A 22367-nucleotide genomic window follows, 5' to 3' on the forward strand; every position below is an offset into this window, starting at 1 on the left:
AAATAGACACCTCTTGAGCTAAATTATAGCGTTCGAATCTTTTCGAGTGTGTATTTTTCGAATGTACACTCGAAAATGCTCTAAGTAGAAAATTCGTGTTTATGAGGCCTAGGCTTCAAAACTTGGCTAAAATATCAAGATCATGTGGGTCTATAGACCAACATGTCCTGATAATTAGCATGTTTTCAATCAAAATAGAAACCTGTTGAGCTAAATTATAACGTTCGAGTCTTTTCGAGTGTGTATTATTCGAATGTACACTCGAAACTGCTCTAAGTAGAAAATTTGTGTTTATGAGGCCTAGGCTTCAAAACTTGGCTAAAATATCAAGATCATGTAGGTATATAGACCAACATGTCCTGATCAATAGCATGTTTTCAATAGAAATAGACACCTCTTGAGATAAATTATAGCGTTCGAGTCTTTTCGAGTGTGTATTTTTCGAATGTATACTCGAAACTGATCTAAGTAGACAAATCTTGTTTATGAGGCCTAGATTTCAAAATTTTGCTAAAATATCAAGATCATCTGGGTCTATAGACCAACATGTCCTGATCATTAGCATGTTTCCAATAAAAATAGAAACCTGTTAAGCTAAATTATAGCGTTCGAGTCTTTTCGAGTGTGTATTTTTCGAATGTACACTCGAAACTGCTCTAAGTAGAGAAATCTTGTTTATGAGGCCTAGATTTCAAAATTTGCTAAAATATCAAGATCATCTGGGTCTATAGACCAACATGTCCTGATCATTAGCATGTTTCCAAACAAAATAGACACCTCTTGAGCTAAATTATAGCGTTCGAGTCTTTTCGAGTGTGTATTTTTCGAATGTACACTCGAAACTGCTCTAAGTAGAAAATTCGTGTTTATGAGGCCTAGGCTTCAAAAATTGGCTAACATATCAAGATCATGTGGGTCTATAGACCAACATGTCCTGATCAATAGCATGTTTTCAATCAAAATAGACACCTCTTGAGCTAAATTATAGCGTTCGAGTCTTTTCGAGTGTGTATTTTTCGAATGTACACTCGAAACTGCTCTAAGTAGACAAATCTTGTTTATGAGGCCTAGATTTCAAAATTTTGCTAAAATATCAAGATCATCTGGGTCTATAGACCAACATGTCCTGATCATTAGCATGTTTCCAATAAAAATAGAAACCTGTTAAGCTAAATTATAGCGTTCGAGTCTTTTCGAGAGTGTATTATTCGAATGTACACTCGAAACTGCTCTAAGTAGAAAAATCTTGTTTATGTGGCCTAGACTTTAAAATTTGGCTAAAATATCAAGATCATGTGGGTCTATAGACCAACATGTCCTGATCATTAGCATGTTTCCAATCAAAATAGACACCTCTTGAGCTAAATTATAGCGTTCTTGTCTTTTCGAGTGTGTATTTTTCGAATGTACACTCGAAACTGTTCTAAGTAGAAAATTCGTGTTTATGAGGCCTAGGATTCAAAACTTGGCTAAAATATCAAGATCATATGGGTCTATAGACCAACATGTCCTGATAATTAGTATGTTTTCAATCAAAATAGACACCTCTTGAGCTAAATTATAGCGTTCGAGTCTTTTCGAGTGTGTATTTTTCGAATGTACACTCGAAACTGCTCTAAGTAGAAAAATCTTGTTTATGTGGCCTAGACTTCAAAATTTGGCTAAAATATCAAGATCATGTGGGTCTATAGACCAACATGTCCTGATCAATAGCATGTTTTCAATCAAAATAGACACCTCTTGAGCTAAATTATAGCGTTCGAGTATTTTCGAGTGTATATTTTTCGAATGTACACTCGAAACTGCTCTAAGTAGACAAATCTTGTTTATGAGGCCTAGATTTCAAAATTTTGCTAAAATATCAAGATCATCTGGGTCTATAGACCAACATGTCCTGATCATTAGCATGTTTCCAATAAAAGAGAAACCTGTTGATCTAAAATATAGGGTTCGAGTCTTTTCGAGTGTGTATTATTCGAATGTACACTCGAAACTTCTTTAAGTAGAAAATTCGTGTTTATGAGGCCTAGGCTTCAAAACTTGGATAAAATATCAAGATCATGTGGGTCTATAGACCAACATGTCCTGATAATTAGCATGTTTTCAATCAAAATGGACACCTCTTGAGCTAAATTATAGCGTTCGAGTCTTTTCGAGTGTGTGTTTTCCGAATGTACACTCGAAACTTCTCTAAGTAGAAAAATCTTGTTTATGTGGCCTAGACTTCAAAATTTGGCTAAAATATCAAGATCATGTGGGTCTATAGACCAACATGTCCTGATCATTAGCATGTTTTCAATCAAAATAGACACCTCTTGAGCTAAATTATAGCGTTCGAGTCTTTTCGAGTGTGTATTTTTCGAATGTACACTCGAAACTGCTCTAAGTAGACAAATCTTGTTTATGAGGCCTAGATTTCGAAATTTTGCTAAAATATCAAGATCATCTGGGTCTATAGACCAACATGTACTGATCATTAGCATGTTTACAATAAAAATAGAAACATGTTGAGCTAAATTATAGCGTTCGAGTCTTTTCGAGTGTGTATTATTCGAATGTACACTCGAAACTGCTCTCTAAGTAGAAAATTCGTGTTTATGAGGCCTAGGGTTCAAAACTTGGATAAAATATCAAGATCATGTGGGTCTATAGACCAACATGTCCTGATAATTAGCATGTTTTCAATCAAAATAGATATTTCTTGAACTAAATTATAGCGTTCGAGTCTTTTCGAGTGTGTATTTTTCGAATGTACACTCGAAACTGCTCTAAGTAGAAAAATCTTGTTTATGTGGCCTAGACTTCAAAATTTTGCTAAAATATCAAGATCATGTGGGTCAATAGACCAACATGTCCTGATCAATAGCATGTTTTCAATCAAAATAGACACCTCTTGAGCTAAATTATAGCGTTCGAGTCTTTTCGAGTGTGTATTTTTCGAATGTACACTCGAAACTGCTCTAAGTAGACAAATCTTGTTTATGAGGCCTAGATTTCAAAATTTTGCTAAAATATCAAGATCATCTGGATCTATAGACCAACATGTCCTGATCATTATCATGTTTCCAATAAAAATAGAAACCTGTTGATCTAAATTATAGTGTTCGAGTCTTTTCGAGTGTGTATTATTCGAATGTACACTCGAAACTGCTCTAAGTAGAAAATCCGTGTTTATGAGGCCTAGGCTTCAAAACTTGGATAAAATATCAAGATCATGTAGGTCTATAGACCAACATGTCCTGATAATTAGCATGTTTTCAATCAAAATAGACACCTCTTGATCTAAATTATAGCGTTCGAGTCTTTTCGAGTGTGTATTTTTCGAATGTACACTCGAAACTGCTCTAAGTAGACAAATCTTGTTTATGAGGCCTAGATTTCAAAATTTTGCTAAAATATCAAGATCATGTGGGTCTATAGACCAACATGTCCTGATAATTAGCATGTTTTCAATAAAAATATAAACCTGTTGAGCTAAATTATAGCGTTCGAGTCTTTTCGAGTGTGTATTATTCGAATGTACACTCGAAACTGCTCTAAGTAGAAAATTCGTGTTTATGAGGTCTAGGCTTCAAAACTTGGCTAAAATATCAAGATCATGTGGGTCTATAGACCAACATGTCCTGATCAATAGCATGTTTTCAATCAAAATAGACACCTCTTGAGCTAAATTATAGCGTTCGAGTCTTTTCGAGTGTGTATTTTTCGAATGTACACTCGAAACTGCTCTAAGTAGACAAATCTTGTTTATGAGGCCTAGATTTCAAAATTTAGCTAAAATATCAAGATCATATGGGTCTATAGACCAACATGTCCTGATCATTAGCATGTTTCCAATAAAAATAGACACCTCTTGAGCTAAATTATAGCGTTCGAATCTTTTCGAGTGTGTATTTTTCGAATGTACACTCGAAAATGCTCTAAGTAGAAAATTCGTGTTTATGAGGCCTAGGCTTCAAAACTTGGCTAAAATATCAAGATCATGTGGGTCTATAGACCAACATGTCCTGATAATTAGCATGTTTTCAATCAAAATAGAAACCTGTTGAGCTAAATTATAACGTTCGAGTCTTTTCGAGTGTGTATTATTCGAATGTACACTCGAAACTGCTCTAAGTAGAAAATTTGTGTTTATGAGGCCTAGGCTTCAAAACTTGGCTAAAATATCAAGATCATGTAGGTATATAGACCAACATGTCCTGATCAATAGCATGTTTTCAATAGAAATAGACACCTCTTGAGATAAATTATAGCGTTCGAGTCTTTTCGAGTGTGTATTTTTCGAATGTATACTCGAAACTGATCTAAGTAGACAAATCTTGTTTATGAGGCCTAGATTTCAAAATTTTGCTAAAATATCAAGATCATCTGGGTCTATAGACCAACATGTCCTGATCATTAGCATGTTTCCAATAAAAATAGAAACCTGTTAAGCTAAATTATAGCGTTCGAGTCTTTTCGAGTGTGTATTTTTCGAATGTACACTCGAAACTGCTCTAAGTAGACAAATCTTGTTTATGAGGCCTAGATTTCAAAATTTGCTAAAATATCAAGATCATCTGGGTCTATAGACCAACATGTCCTGATCATTAGCATGTTTCCAAACAAAATAGACACCTCTTGAGCTAAATTATAGCGTTCGAGTCTTTTCGAGTGTGTATTTTTCGAATGTACACTCGAAACTGCTCTAAGTAGAAAATTCGTGTTTATGAGGCCTAGGCTTCAAAACTTGGCTAGAATATCAAGATCATGTGGGTCTATAGACAAACATGTCCTGATAATTAACATGTTTTCAATCATAATAGAAACCTGTTGAGCTAAATTATAGCGTTCGAGTCTTTTCGAGTGTGTATTATTCGAATGTACACTCGAAACTGCTCTAAGTAGAAAATTCGTGTTTATGAGGCCTAGGCTTCAAAAATTGGCTAACATATCAAGATCATGTGGGTCTATAGACCAACATGTCCTGATAATTAGCATGTTTCCAATAAAAATAGACACCTCTTGAGCTAAATTATAGCGTCGAGTCTTTTCGAGTGTGTATTTTTCGATTATACACTCGAAACTGCTCTAAGTAGAAAAATCTTGTTTATGTGGCCTAGGCTTCAAAACTTGGCTAAAATATCAAGATCATGTGGGTCTATAGACCAACATGTCCTGATAATTAGCATGTTTTCAATCAAAATAGAAACCTGTTGAGCTAAATTATAGCGTTCGAGTCTTTTCGAGTGTATATTATTCGAATGTACACTCGAAACTGCTCTAAGTAGAAAATTCGTGTTTATGAGGCCTAGGCTTCAAAAATTGGCTAACATATCAAGATCATGTGGGTCTATAGACCAACATGTCCTGATAATTAGCATGTTTCCAATAAAAATAGACACCTCTTGAGCTAAATTATAGCGTCGAGTCTTTTCGAGTGTGTATTTTTCGAATATACACTCGAAACTGCTCTAAGTAGAAAAATCTTGTTTATGTGGCCTAGGCTTCAAAACTTGGCTAAAATATCAAGATCATGTGGGTCTATAGACCAACATGTCCTGATAATTAGCATGTTTTCAATCAAAACAGACACCTCTTGGGCTAAATTATAGCGTTCGAGTCTTTTCGAGTGTGTATTATTCGAATGTACACTCGAAACTGCTCTAAGTAGAAAATTCGTGTTTATGAGGCCTAGGCTTCAAAAATTGGCTAACATATCAAGATCATGTGGGTCTATAGACCAACATGTCCTGATAATTAGCATGTTTCCAATAAAATTAGACACCTCTTGAGCTAAATTATAGCGTCGAGTCTTTTCGAGTGTGTATTTTTCGAATATACACTCGAAACTGCTCTAAGTAGAAAAATCTTGTTTATGTGGCCTAGGCTTCAAAACTTGGCTAAAATATCAAGATCATGTGGGTCTATAGACCAACATGTCCTGATAATTAGCATGTTTTCAATCAAAATAGAAACCTGTTGAGCTAAATTATAGCGTTCGAGTCTTTTCGAGTGTATATTATTCGAATGTACACTCGAAACTGCTCTAAGTAGAAAATTCGTGTTTATGAGGTCTTGGCTTCAAAACTTGGCTAAAATATCAAGATCATGTGGGTCTATAGACCAACATGTCCTGATCAATAGCATGTTTTCAATCAAAATAGACACCTCTTGAGCTAAATTATAGCGTTCGAGTCTTTTCGAGTGTGTATTTTTCGAATGTACACTCGAAACTGCTCTAAGTAGACAAATCTTGTTTATGAGGCCTAGATTTCAAAATTTAGCTAAAATATCAAGATCATGTGGATCTATAGACCAACATGTCCTGATAATTAGCATGTTTTCAATAAAAATATAAACCTGTTGAGCTAAATTATAGCGTTCGAGTCTTTTCGAGTGTGTATTATTCGAATGTACACTCGAAACTGCTCTAAGTAGAAAATTCGTGTTTATGAGGCCTAGGCTTCAAAACTTGGCTAAAATATCAAGATCACGTGGGTCTATAGACCAACATGTCCTGATAATTAGCATGTTTTCAATCAAAACAGACACCTCTTGGGCTAAATTATAGCGTTCGAGCTTTTTCGAGTGTGTATTTTTTGGATGTACACTCGAAACTGCTCTAAGTAGACAAATCTTGTTTATGAGGCCTAGACTTCAAAATTTAGCTAAAATATCAAGATCATCTGGGTCTATAGACCAACATGTCCTGATCATTAGCATGTTTCCAATAAAAATAGACACCGGTTGAGATAAATTATAACGTTCAAGTCTTTTCGAGTGTGTATTATTTGAATGTACACTCGAAACTGCTCTAATTAGAAAATTCGTGTTTATGAGGCCTAGGCTTCAAAAATTGGCTAACATATCAAGATCATGTGGGTCTATAGACCAACATGTCCTGATCAATAGCATGTTTTCAATCAAAACAGACACCTTTTGAGCTAAATTATAGCGTTCGAGTCTTTTCGAGTGTGTATTTTTCGAATGTACACTCGAAACTGCTCTAAGTAGACAAATCTTGTTTATGAGGCCTAGATTTCAAAATTTGCTAAAATATCAAGATCATCTGGGTCTATAGACCAACATGTCCTGATCATTAGCATGTTTCCAAACAAAATAGACACCTCTTGAGCTAAATTATAGCGTTCGAGTCTTTTCGAGTGTGTATTTTTCGAATGTACACTCGAAACTGCTCTAAGTAGAAAATTCGTGTTTATGAGGCCTAGGCTTCAAAACTTGGCTAAAATATCAAGATCATGTGGGTCTATAGACCAACATGTCCTGATAATTAGCATGTTTTCAATAAAAATAGAAACCTGTTGAGCTAACTTAGAGCATTCGAGTCTTTTCGAGTGTGTATTATTCGAATGTACACTCGAAACTGCTCTAAGTAGAAAATTCGTGTTTATGAGGCCTAGCCTTCAAAACTTGGCTAAAATATCAAGATCATGTGGGTCTATAGACCAACATGTCCTGATAATTAGCATGTTTTCAATCAAAATAGAAACCTGTTGAGCTAAATTATAGCTTTCGAGTCTTTTCGAGTGTGTATTATTCGAATGTACACTCGAAACTGCTCTAAGTTGAAAATTCGTGTTTATGAGGCCTAGGCTTCAAAAATTGGCTAACATATCAAGATCATGTGGGTCTATAGACCAACATGTCCTGATAATTAGCATGTTTCCAATAAAAATAGACACCTCTTGAGCTAAATTATAGCGTCGAGTCTTTTCGAGTGTGTATTTTTCGAATATACACTCGAAACTGCTCTAAGTAGAAAAATCTTGTTTATGTGGCCTAGGCTTCAAAACTTGGCTAAAATATCAAGATCATGTGGGTCTATAGACCAACATGTCCTGATAATTAGCATGTTTTCGATCAAAATAGAAACCTGTTGAGCTAAATTATAGCGTTCGAGTCTTTTCGAGTGTATATTATTCGAATGTACACTCGAAACTGCTCTAAGTAGAAAATTCGTGTTTATGAGGTCTAGGCTTCAAAACTTGGCTAAAATATCAAGATCATGTGGGTCTATAGACCAACATGTCCTGATCAATAGCATGTTTTCAATCAAAATAGACACCTGTTGAGCTAAATTATAGCGTTCGAGTCTTTTCGAGTGTGTATTTTTCGAATGTACACTCGAAACTGCTCTAAGTAGACAAATCTTGTTTATGAGGCCTAGATTTCAAAATTTTGCTAAAATATCAAGATCATGTGGGTCTATAGACCAACATGTCCTGATAATTAGCATGTTTTCAATAAAAATATAAACCTGTTGAGCTAAATTATAGCGTTCGAGTCTTTTCGAGTGTGTATTATTCGAATGTACACTCGAAACTGCTCTAAGTAGAAAATTCGTGTTTATGAGGCCTAGGCTTCAAAACTTGGCTAAAATATCAAGATCACGTGGGTCTATAGACCAACATGTCCTGATAATTAGCATGTTTTCAATCAAAACAGACACCTCTTGGGCTAAATTATAGCGTTCGAGCTTTTTCGAGTGTGTATTTTTCGAATGTACACTCGAAACTGCTCTAAGTAGACAAATCTTGTTTATGAGGCTTAGACTTCAAAATTTAGCTAAAATATCAAGATCATCTGGGTCTATAGACCAACATGTCCTGATCATTAGCATGTTTCCAATAAAAATAGACACCGGTTGAGATAAATTATAACGTTCAAGTCTTTTCGAGTGTGTATTATTTGAATGTACACTCGAAACTGCTCTAATTAGAAAATTCGTGTTTATGAGGCCTAGGCTTCAAAAATTGGCTAACATATCAAGATCATGTGGGTCTATAGACCAACATGTCCTGATCAATAGCATGTTTTCAATCAAAACAGACACCTTTTGAGCTAAATTATAGCGTTCGAGCCTTTTCGAGTGTGTATTTTTCGAATGTACACTCGAAACTGCTCTAAGTAGACAAATCTTGTTTATGAGGCCTAGATTTCAAAATTTGCTAAAATATCAAGATCATCTGGGTCTATAGACCAACATGTCCTGATCATTAGCATGTTTCCAAACAAAATAGACACCTCTTGAGCTAAATTATAGCGTTCGAGTCTTTTCGAGTGTGTATTTTTCGAATGTACACTCGAAACTGCTCTAAGTAGAAAATTCGTGTTTATGAGGCCTAGGCTTCAAAACTTGGCTAAAATATCAAGATCATGTGGGTCTATAGACCAACATGTCCTGATAATTAGCATGTTTTCAATAAAAATAGAAACCTGTTGAGCTAAATTATAGCGTTCGAGTCTTTTCGAGTGTGTATTATTCGAATGTACACTGGAAACTGCTCTAAGTAGAAAATTCGTGTTTATGAGGCCTAGGCTTCAAAACTTGGCTAAAATATCAAGATCATGTGGGTCTATAGACCAACATGTCCTGATCATTAGCATGTTTCCAAACAAAATAGACACCTCTTGAGCTAAATTATAGCGTTCGAGTCTTTTCGAGTGTGTATTTTTCGAATGTACACTCGAAACTGCTCTAAGTAGAAAATTCGTGTTTATGAGGCCTAGGCTTCAAAACTTGGCTAAAATATCAAGATCATGTGGGTCTATAGACCAACATGTCCTTATAATTAGCATATTTTCAATCAAAATAGATATCTCTTGAGCTAAATTATAACGTTCGAGTCTTTTCGAGTGTGTATTTTTCGAATTTACACTCGAAACTGCTCTAAGTAGACAAATCTTTTTTATGAGGCCTAGACTTCAAATTTATCTAAAATATCAAGATCATCTGGGTCTATAGACCAACATTTCCTGATCATTAGTATGTTTCCAATAAAAATACACACCGGTTGAGCTAAATTATAGCGTTAAAGTCTTTTCGAGTGTGTATTATTTGAATTTACAATCGAAACTGCTCTAAGTAGAAAATTCGTGTTTATGAGGCCTAGCCTTCAAAAATTGGCTAACATATCAAGATCATGTGGGTCTATAGACCAACATGTCCTAATCATTAGCATGTTTTCAATCAAAATAGACACCTCTTGAGCTAAATTACAGCATTCGAGTCTTTTCGAGTGTGTATTTTTCGAATCTACACTCGAAACTGCTCTAAGTAGACAAATCTTGTTTATGAGGCCTAGACTTCAAAATTTAGCTAAAATATCAAGACCATCTGGGTCTATAGACCAATATGTCCTGATCATTAGCATGTTTCTAATTAAAATAGACACCTCTTGAGCTAAATTATAGCGTTCGAGTCTTTTCGAGTGTGTATTTTTCGAATGTACACTCGAAACTGCTCTAAGTAGAAAATTCGTGTTTATGAGGCCTAGGCTTCAAAATTTGGCCAAAATATCAAGATCATGTGGGTCTATAGACCAACATGTCCTGATAATTAGCATGTTTTCAATCAAAATAGACATCTCTTGAGCTAAATTATAACGTTCGAGTCTTTTCGAGTGTGTATTTTTCGAATGTACACTCGAAACTACTCTAAGTAGACAAATTTTGTTTATGAGGACTAGACTTCAAAATTTAGGTAAAATATCAAGATCATCTGGGTCTATAGACCAACATGTCCTGATCATTAGCATGTTTCCAATAAAAATAGACACCGGTTGAGCTAAATTATAACGTTCAAGTCTTTTCGAGTGTGTATTATTTGAATGTACACTCGAAACTGCTCTGAGTAGAAAATTCGTGTTTATGAGGCCTAGGCTTCAAAAATTGGCTAACATATCAAGATCATGTGGGTCTATAGACCAACATGTCCTGATCAATAGCATGTTTTCAATCAAAATAGACACCTCTTGAGCTAAATTATAGCGTTCGAGTCTTTTCGAGTGTGTATTTTTCGAATGTACACTCGAAACTGCTCTAAGTAGAAAATTCGTGTATATGAGGCCTAGGCTTCAAAACTTGGCTAAAATATCAAGATCATGTGGGTCTATAGACCAACATGTCCTGATCAATAGCATGTTTTCAATCAAAATAGACACCTCTTGAGCTAAATTATAGCGTTCGAGTCTTTTCGAGTGTGTATTTTTCGAATGTACACTCGAATCTGCTCTAAGTAGAAAAATCTTGTTTATGTGGCCTAGACTTCAAAATTTGGCTAAAATATCAAGATCATGTGGGTCTATAGACCAACATGTCCTGATAATTAGCATGTTTTCAGTCAAAATAGACATCTCTGGAGCTAAATTATAGCGTTCGAGTCTTTTCGAGTGTGTATTTTTTGAATGTACACTTGAAACTTCTCTAAGTAGAAAAATCTTGTTTATGTGGCCTAGACTTCAAAATTTGGCTAAAATATCAAGATCACGTGGGTCTATAGACCAACATGTCCTGATCATTAGCATGTTTTCAATCAAAATAGACACCTCTTGAGCTAAATTATAGCGTTCGAGTCTTTTCGAGTGTGTATTTTTCGAATGTACACTCGAAACTGCTCTAAGTAGAAAATTCGTGTTTATGGGCCTAGGCTTCAAAACTTGGCTAAAATATCAAGATCATGTGGGTCTATAGACAAACATGTCCTGATAATTAGCATGTTTTCAATCAAAATAGACATCTCTTGAGCTAAATCATAACGTTCGAGTCTTTTCGAGTGTGTATTTTTCGAATGTACACTCGAAACTGCTCTAAGTAGACAAATCTTGTTTATGAGGCCTAGATTTCAAAATTTTGCTAAAATATCAAGATCATCTGGGTCTATAGACCAACATGTCCTGATCATTAGCATGTTTCCAATAAAAATAGACACCGGTTGAGCTAAATTATAGCGTTCGAGTCTTTTCGAGTGTGTATTATTTGAATGTACACTCGAAACTGCTCTAAGTAGAAAATTCGTGTTTATGAGGCCTAGCCTTCAAAACTTGGATAACATATCAAGATCATGTGGGTCTATAGACCAACATGTACTGATCAATAGCATGTTTTCAATCAAAGTAGACACCTCTTGAGCTAATTATAACGTTCGAGTCTTTTCGAGTGTGTATTTTTCGAATGTACACTCGAAACTGCTCTAAGTAGACAAATCTTGTTTATGAGGCCTAGATTTCAAAATTTTGCTAAAATATCAAGATCATCTGGGTCTATAGACCAACATGTCCTGATCATTAGCATGTTTCCAAACAAAATAGACACCTCTTGAGCTAAATTATAGCGTTCGAGTCTTTTCGAGTGTGTATTTTTCGAATGTACACTCGAAACTGCTCTAAGTAGAAAATTCGTGTTTATGAGGCCTAGGCTTCAAAACTTGGCTAAAATATCAAGATCATGTGGGTCTATAGACCAACATGTCCTGATAATTAGCATGTTTTCAATCAAAATAGAAACCTGTTGAGCTAAATTATAGCGTTCGAGCCTTTTCGAGTGTGTATTATTCGAATGTACACTCGAAACTAATCTAGGTAGAAAATTCGTGTTTATGAGGCCTAGGCTTCAAAACTTGGCTAAAATATCAAGATCATGTGGTTTTATAGACCAACATGTCCTGATCAATAGCATGTTTTCAATCAAAATAGACACCTCTTGAGATAAATTATAGCGTTCGAGTCTTTTCGAGTGTGTATTTTTCGAATGGATACTCGAAACTGCTCTAAGTAGACAAATCTTGTTTATGAGGCCTAGATTTCAAAATTTTGCTAAAATATCAAGATCATCTGGGTATATAGACCAATTTGTCCTGATCATTAGCATGTTTCCAATAAAAATAGAAACCTGTTGAGCTAAATTATAGCGTTCGAGTCTTTTCGAGTGTGTATTTTTCGAATGTACACTCGAAACTGCTCTAAGTAGAAAATTCGTGTTTATGAGGCATAGGCTTCAAAACATGGCTAAAAAATAAAGATCATGTGGGTCTATAGACCAACATGTCCTGATAATTAGCATGTTTTCAATCAAAATAGACACCTCTTGAGCTAAATTATAGCGTTCGAGTCTTTTCGAATGTACAGTCGAAACTGCTCTAAGTAGAAAAATATTGTTTATGTGTCCTAGACTTCAAAATTTGGCTAAAATATCAAGAACATGTGGGTCTATAGACCAACATGTCCTGATCATTAGCATGTTTCCAATAAAAATAGACACCTCATGAGCTAAATTATAGCGTTCGAGTCTTTTCGAGTGTGTATTTTTCGAATGTACACTCGAAACTGCTCTAAGTAGAAAATTCGTGTTTATGAGGCCTAGGCTTCAAAACTTGGCTAAAATATCAAGATCATGTGGATCTATAGACCAACATGTCCTGATAATTAGCATGTTTTCAATCAAAATAGACACCTCTTGAGCTAAATTATAGCGTTCGAGTCTTTTCGAGTGTGTATTTTTCGAATGCACGCTCGAAACTGCTCTAAGTAGACAAATCTTGTTTATGAGGCCTAGATTTCAAAATTTTGCTAAAATATCAAGATCATCTGGGTCTATAGACCAACATGTCCTGATCATTAGCATGTTTCCAAACAAAATAGACACCTCTTGAGCTAAATTATAGCGTTCGAGTCTTTTCGAGTGTGTATTTTTCGAATGTACACTCGAAACTGCTCTAAGTAGAAAATTCGTGTTTATGAGGCCTAGGCTTCAAAACTTGGCTAAAATATCAAGATCATGTGGGTCTATAGACAAACATTTCCTGATAATTAACATGTTTTCAATCAAAATAGACATCTCTTGATCTAAATTATAACGTTCGAGTCTTTTCGAGTGTGTATTTTTCGAATGTACACTCGAAACTGCTCTAAGTAGACAAATCTTGTTTATGAGGCCTAGATTTGAAAATTTTGCTAAAATATCAAGATCATGTGGGTCTATAGACCAACATGTCCTGATCATTAGCATGTTTCCAATCATAATAGACACCTCTTGAGCTAAATTATAGCGTTCGAGTCTTTTCGAGTGTGTATTTTTCGAATGTACACTCGAAACTGCTCTAAGTAGAAAATTCGTGTTTATGAGGCCTAGGCTTCAAAACTTGGCTAAAATATCAAGATCACGTGGGTCTATAGACCAACATGTCCTGATAATTAGCATGTTTTCAATCAAAACAGACACCTCTTGGGCTAAATTATAGCGTTCGAGCTTTTTCGAGTGTGTATTTTTCGAATGTACACTCGAAACTGCTCTAAGTAGACAAATCTTGTTTATGAGGCCTAGATATCAAAATTTAGCTAAAATATCAAGATCATCTGGGTCTATAGACCAACATGTCCTGATCATTAGCATGTTTCCAATAAAAATAGACACCTCTTGAGCTAAATTATAGCGTTCGAGTCTTTTCAAGTGTGTATTTTTCGAATGTACACTCGAAAATGCTCTAAGTAGAAAATTCGTGTTTATGAGGCCTAGGCTTCAAAACTTGGCTAAAATATCAAGATCATGTGGGTCTATAGACCAACATGTCCTGATAATTAGCATGTTTTCAATCAAAATAGAAACCTGTTGAGCTAAATTATAACGTTCGAGTCTTTTCGAGTGTGTATTATTCGAATGTACACTCGAAACTGCTCTAAGTAGAAAATTTGTGTTTATGAGGCCTAGGCTTCAAAACTTGGCTAAAATATCAAGATCATGTAGGTCTATAGACCAACATGTCCTGATCAATAGCATGTTTTCAATAGAAATAGACACCTCTTGAGATAAATTATAGCGTTCGAGTCTTTTCGAGTGTGTATTTTTCGAATGTATACTCGAAACTGATCTAAGTAGACAAATCTTGTTTATGAGGCCTAGATTTCAAAACTTAGCTAAAATATCAAGATCACGTGGGTCTATAGACCAACATGTCCTGATCATTAGCATGTTTTCAATCAAAATAGAAACCTGTTGAGGTAAATTATAGCGTCGAGTCTTTTCGAGTGTATATTTTTGTACACTCGAAACTGCTCTAAGTAGAAAAATCTTGTTTATGTGGCCTAGACTTCAAAATTTGGCTAAAATATCAAGATCATGTGGGTCTATAGACCAACATGTCCTGATCATTAGAATGTTTCCAGTCAAAATAGACACCTCTTGAGCTAAATTATAGCGTTCGAGTCTTTTCGAGTGTGTATTTTTCGAATGTACACTCGAAACTGCTCTAAGTAGAAAATTCGTGTTTATGAGGCCTAGGCTTCAAAACTTGGCTAAAATATCAAGATCATGTGGGTCTATAGACCAACATGTCCTGATAATTGGCATGTTTTCAATCAAAATAGAAACCTGTTGAGCTAAATTAGAGCATTCGAGTCTTTTCGAGTGTGTATTATTCGAATGTACACTCGAAACTGCTCTAAGTAGAAAATTCGTGTTTATGAGGCCTAGGCTTCAAAACTTGTCTAAAATATCAAGATCATGTGGGTCTATAGACCAACATGTCCTGATAATTAGCATGTTTTCAATCAAAATAGAAACCCGTTGAGCTAAATTATAGCGTTCGAGTCTTTTCGAGTGTGTATTATTCGAATGTACACTCGAAACTGCTCTAAGTAGAAAATTCGTGTTTATGAGGCCTAGGCTTCAAAAATTGGCTAACATATCAAGATCATGTGGGTCTATAGACCAACATGTCCTGATCAATAGCATGTGTTCAATCAAAACAGACACCTCTTGAGCTAAATTATAGCGTTCGAGTCTTTTCGAGTGTGTATTTTTCGAATGTACACTCGAAACTGCTCTAAGTAGACAAATCTTGTTTATGAGGCCTAGATTTCAAAATTTGCTAAAATATCAAGATCATCTGGGTCTATAGACTAACATGTCCTGATCATTAGCATGTTTCCAAACAAAATAGACACCTCTTGAGCTAAATTATAGCGTTCGAGTCTTTTCGAGTGTGTATTTTTCGAATGTACACTCGAAACTGCTCTAAGTAGAAAATTCGTGTTTATGAGGCCTAGGCTTCAAAACTTGGCTAAAATATCAAGATCATGTGGGTCTATTGACCAACATGTCCTGATAATTAGCATGTTTTCAATCAAAATAGAAACCTGTTGAGCTAAATTATAGCGTTCGAGTCTTTTCGAGTGTGTATTATTCGAATGTACACTCGAAACTGCTCTAAGTAGAAAATTCGTGTTTATGAGGCCTAGGCTTCAAAACTTGGCTAAAATATAAATATCATGTGGGTCTATAGACCAACATGTCCTGATAATTAGCATGTTTTCAATCAAAATAGAAACCTGTTGAGCTAAATTATAGCGTTCGAGTCTTTTCGAGTGTGTATTATTCGAGTGTACACTCGAAACTGCTCTAAGTAGAAAATTCGTGTTTATGAGGCCTAGGCTTCAAAACTTGGCTAAAATATCAAGATCATGTGGGTCTATAGACCAACATGTCCTGATCATTAGCATGTTTCCAATCAAAATAGACACCTCTTGAGCTAAATTATAGCGTTCGAGTCTTTTCGAGTGTGTATTTTTCGAATGTACACTCGAAACTACTCTAAGTAGAAATTTCGTGTTTATGAGGCCTAGGCTTCAAAACTTGGCTAAAATATCAAGATCATGTGGGTCTATAGACCAACATGTCCTGATAATTAGCATGTTTTCAATCAAAATAGACATCTCTTGAGATAAATTATAACGTTCGAGTCTTTCCGAGTGTGTATTTTTCGAATGTACACTCGAAACTGCTCTAAGTAGAAAATTCGTGTTTATGAGGCCTAGGCTTCAAAACTTGGCTAAAATATCAAGATCATGTGGGTCTATAGACCAACATGTCCTGATAATTAACATGTTTTCAATCAAAATAGACATCTTGAGCTAAATTGTAGCACTCGAGTCTTTTCGAGTGTGTATTTTTCGAATGTACACTCGAAATTGCTCTAAGTTGACAAATCTTGTTTATGAGGCCTAGATTTCAAAATTTTGCTAAAATATCAAGATCATCTGGGTCTATAGACCAACATGTCCTGATCATTAGCATGTTTCCAAACAAAATAGACACCTCTTGAGCTAAATTATAGCGTTCGAGTCTTTTCGAGTGTGTATTTTTCGAATGTACACTCGAAACTGCTCTAAGTAGAAAAATCTTTTTTATGTGGCCTAGACTTCAAAATTTGGCTAAAATATCAAGATCATGTGGGTCTATAGACCAACATGTCCTGATCATTAGCATGTTTCCAATCAAAATAGACACCTCTTGAGCTAAATTATAGCGTTCGAGTCTTTTCGAGTGTGTATTTTTCGAATGTACACTCGAAACTGCTCTAAGTAGAAAATTCGTGTTTATGAGGCCTAGGCTTCGAAACTTGGCTCAAATATCAAGATCATGTGGGTCTATAGACCAACATGTCCTGATAATTAGCATTTTGTCAATCAAAATAGACATCTCTTGAGCTAAATTATAACGTTCGAGTCTTTTCGTGTGTGTATTTTTCGAATGTACACTCGAAACTGCTCTAAGTAGACAAATCTTGTTTATGAGGCCTAGATTTCAAAATTTAGCTAAAATATCAAGTTCATCTGGGTCTATAGACCAACATGTCCTGATCATTAGCATGTTTCCAATAAAAATAGACACCGGTTGAGCTAAATTATAACGTTTAAGTCTTTTCGAGTGTGTATTATTTGAATGTACACTCGAAACTGCTCTAAGTAGAAAATTCGTGTTTATGAGGCCTAGGCTTCAAAAATTGGCTAACATATCAAGATCATGTGGGTCTATAAACCAACATGTCCTGATCAATAGCATGTTTTCAATCAAAATAGATACCTCTTGAGCTAAATTATAGCGTTCGAGTCTTTTCGAGTGTGTATTTTTCGAATGTACACTCGAAACTGCTCTAAGTAGAAAATTTGTATTTATGAGGCCTAGGCTTCGAAACTTGTCTAAAATATCAAGATCATGTGGGTATATAGACCAACATGTCCTGATAATTAGCATGTTTTCAATCAAAATAGACATCTCTTGAGCTAAATTATAACGTTCGAGTCTTTTCGAGTGTGTATTTTTCGAATGTACACTCGAAACTGCTCTAAGTACACAAATCTTGTTTATGAGGCCTAGACTTCAAAATTTAGCTAAAATATCAAGATCATCTGGGTCTATAGACCAACATGTCCTGATCATTAGCATGTTTCCAATAAAAATAGACACCGGTTGAGCTAAATTATAGCGTTCGAGTCTTTTCAAGTGTGTATTATTTGAATGTACACTCGAAACTGCTCTAAGTAGAAAATTCGTGTTTATGAGGCCTAGCCTTCAAAACATGGCTAACATATCAAGATCATGTGGGTCTATAGACCAACATGTCTTGATCAATAGCATGTTTTCAATCAAAATAGGCACCTCTTGAGATAAATTATAGCGTTCGAGTCTTTTCGAGTGTGTATTTTTCGAATGTACACTCGATACTGCTCTAAGTAGACAAATCTTTTTTATGAGGCCTAGATTTCAAAATTTTGCTAAAATATCAAGATCATCTGGGTCTATAGACCAACATGTCCTGATCATTAGCATGTTTCCAATCAAAATAGACACCTCTTGAGCTAAATTATAGCGTTCGAGTCTTTTCGAGTGTGTATTTTTCGAATGTACACTCGAAACTGCTCTAAGTATACAAATCTTTTTTATGAGGCCTAGATTTCAAAATTTTGCTAAAATATCAAGATCATCTGGGTCTATAGACCAACATGTCCTGATAATTAGCATGTTTTCAATCAAAATAGACACCTCTTGAGCTAAATTATAGCGTTCGAGTCTTTTCGAGTGTGTATTTTTCGAATGTACACTCGAAACTGCTCTAAGTAGAAAATTCGTGTTTATGAGGCCTAGGCTTCAAAACTTGGCTAAAATATCAAGATCATTGGGTCTATAGACCAACATGTCCTGATAATTAGCATGTTTTCAATCAAAATAGACACCTATTGAGCTAAATTATAGCGTTCGAGTCTTTTCGAGTGTGTATTTTTCGAATGTACACTCGAAACTGCTCTAAGTAGAAAATTCGTGTTTATGAGGCCTAGGCTTCAAAACTTGGCTAAAATATCAAGATCATGTGGGTCTATAGACCAACATGTCCTGATAATTAGCATATTCTCAATCAAAATAGACATCTCTTGAGCTAAATTATAACGTTCGAGTCTTTTCGAGTGTGTATTTTTCGAATGTACACTCGAAACTGCTCTAAGTAGAAAATTCGTGTTTATGAGGCCTAGGCTTCAAAACTTGGCTAAAATATCAAGATCATGTGGGTCTATAGACCAACATGTCCTGATAATTAGCATGTTTTCAATAAAAATAGATACCTGTTGAGCTAAATTATAGCGTTCGAGTCTTTTCGAGTGTGTATTTTTCGAATGCACACTCGAAACTGCTCTAAGTAGACAAATCTTGTTTATGAGGCCTAGATTTCAAAATTTTGCTAAAATATCAAGATCATCTGGGTCTATAGACCAACATGTCCTGATCATTAGCATGTTTCCAAACAAAATAGACACCTCTTGAGCTAAATTATAGCGTTCGAGTCTTTTCGAGTGTGTATTTTTCGAATGTACACTCGAAACTGCTCTAAGTAGAAAATTCGTGTTTATGAGGCCTAGGCTTCAAAACTTGGCTAAAATATCAAGATCATGTGGGTCTATAGACCAACATGTCCTGATAATTAGCATGTTTTCAATCAAAATAGAAACCTGTTGAGCTAAATTATAGCGTTCGAGCCTTTTCGAGTGTGTATTATTCGAATGTACACTCGAAACTAATCTAGGTAGAAAATTCGTGTTTATGAGGCCTAGGCTTCAAAACTTGGCTAAAATATCAAGATCATGTGGTTTTATAGACCAACATGTCCTGATCAATAGCATGTTTTCAATCAAAATAGACACCTCTTGAGATAAATTATAGCGTTCGAGTCTTTTCGAGTGTGTATTTTTCGAATGGATACTCGAAACTGCTCTAAGTAGACAAATCTTGTTTATGAGGCCTAGATTTCAAAATTTTGCTAAAATATCAAGATCATCTGGGTATATAGACCAATTTGTCCTGATCATTAGCATGTTTCCAATAAAAATAGAAACCTGTTGAGCTAAATTATAGCGTTCGAGTCTTTTCGAGTGTGTATTTTTCGAATGTACACTCGAAACTGCTCTAAGTAGAAAATTCGTGTTTATGAGGCATAGGCTTCAAAACATGGCTAAAAAATAAAGATCATGTGGGTCTATAGACCAACATGTCCTGATAATTAGCATGTTTTCAATCAAAATAGACACCTCTTGAGCTAAATTATAGCGTTCGAGTCTTTTCGAATGTACAGTCGAAACTGCTCTAAGTAGAAAAATATTGTTTATGTGTCCTAGACTTCAAAATTTGGCTAAAATATCAAGAACATGTGGGTCTATAGACCAACATGTCCTGATCATTAGCATGTTTCCAATAAAAATAGACACCTCATGAGCTAAATTATAGCGTTCGAGTCTTTTCGAGTGTGTATTTTTCGAATGTACACTCGAAACTGCTCTAAGTAGAAAATTCGTGTTTATGAGGCCTAGGCTTCAAAACTTGGCTAAAATATCAAGATCATGTGGATCTATAGACCAACATGTCCTGATAATTAGCATGTTTTCAATCAAAATAGACACCTCTTGAGCTAAATTATAGCGTTCGAGTCTTTTCGAGTGTGTATTTTTCGAATGCACGCTCGAAACTGCTCTAAGTAGACAAATCTTGTTTATGAGGCCTAGATTTCAAAATTTTGCTAAAATATCAAGATCATCTGGGTCTATAGACCAACATGTCCTGATCATTAGCATGTTTCCAAACAAAATAGACACCTCTTGAGCTAAATTATAGCGTTCGAGTCTTTTCGAGTGTGTATTTTTCGAATGTACACTCGAAACTGCTCTAAGTAGAAAATTCGTGTTTATGAGGCCTAGGCTTCAAAACTTGGCTAAAATATCAAGATCATGTGGGTCTATAGACCAACATGTCCTGATAATTAGCATGTTTTCAATCAAAATAGAAACCCGTTGAGCTAAATTATAGCGTTCGAGTCTTTTCGAGTGTGTATTATTCGAATGTACACTCGAAACTGCTCTAAGTAGAAAATTCGTGTTTATGAGGCCTAGGCTTCAAAAATTGGCTAACATATCAAGATCATGTGGGTCTATAGACCAACATGTCCTGATCAATAGCATGTGTTCAATCAAAACAGACACCTCTTGAGCTAAATTATAGCGTTCGAGTCTTTTCGTGTGTGTATTTTTCGAATGTACACTCGAAACTGCTCTAAGTAGACAAATCTTGTTTATGAGGCCTAGATTTCAAAATTTGCTAAAATATCAAGATCATCTGGGTCTATAGACCAACATGTCCTGATCATTAGCATGTTTCCAATCAAAATAGACACCTCTTGAGCTAAATTATAGCGTTCGAGTCTTTTCGAGTGTGTATTTTTCGAATGTACACTCGAAACTGCTCTAAGTAGAAAATTCGTGTTTATGAGGCCTAGGCTTCAAAATTGGCTAACATATCAAGATCATGTGGGTCTATAGACCAACATGTCCTGATCAATAGCATGTGTTCAATCAAAACAGACACCTCTTGAGCTAAATTATAGCGTTCGAGTCTTTTCGAGTGTGTATTTTTCGAATGTACACTCGAAACTGCTCTAAGTAGACAAATCTTGTTTATGAGGCCTAGATTTCAAAATTTGGTAAAATATCAAGATCATCTGGGTCTATAGACCAACATGTCCTGATCATTAGCATGTTTCCAAACAAAATAGACACCTCTTGAGCTAAATTATAGCGTTCGAGTCTTTTCGAGTGTGTATTTTTCGAATGTACACTCGAAACTGCTCTAAGTAGAAAATTCGTGTTTATGAGGCCTAGGCTTCAAAACTTGGCTAAAATATCAAGATCATGTGGGTTTATAGACCAACATGTCCTGATAATTAGCATGTTTTCAATCAAAATAGAAACCTGTTGAGCTAAATTATAGCGTTCGAGTCTTTTCGAGTGTGTATTATTCGAATGTACACTCGAAACTGCTCTAAGTAGAAAATTCGTGTTTATGAGGCCTAGGCTTCAAAACTTGGCTAAAATATAAAGATCATGTGGGTCTATAGACCAACATGTCCTGATAATTAGCATGTTTTCAATCAAAATAGAAACCTGTTGAGCTAAATTATAGCGTTCGAGTCTTTTCGAGTGTGTATTATTCGAGTGTACACTCGAAACTGCTCTAAGTAGAAAATTCGTGTTTATGAGGCCTAGGCTTCAAAAATTGGCTAAAATATCAAGATCATGTGGGTCTATAGACCAACATGTCCTGATCAATATCATGTTTTCAATCAAAATAGACACCTCTTGAGCTAAATTATAGCGTTCGAGTCTTTTCGAGTGTGTATTTTTCGAATGTACACTCGAAACTGCTCTAAGTATACAAATCTTGTTTATGAGGCCTAGATTTCAAAATTTAGCTAAAATATCAAGATCATCTGG

The sequence above is a fragment of the Papaver somniferum genome, chromosome 7 (genome assembly GCF_003573695.1).
Source record: "Papaver somniferum cultivar HN1 chromosome 7, ASM357369v1, whole genome shotgun sequence".
Classification (NCBI taxonomy): domain Eukaryota; kingdom Viridiplantae; phylum Streptophyta; class Magnoliopsida; order Ranunculales; family Papaveraceae; genus Papaver; species Papaver somniferum.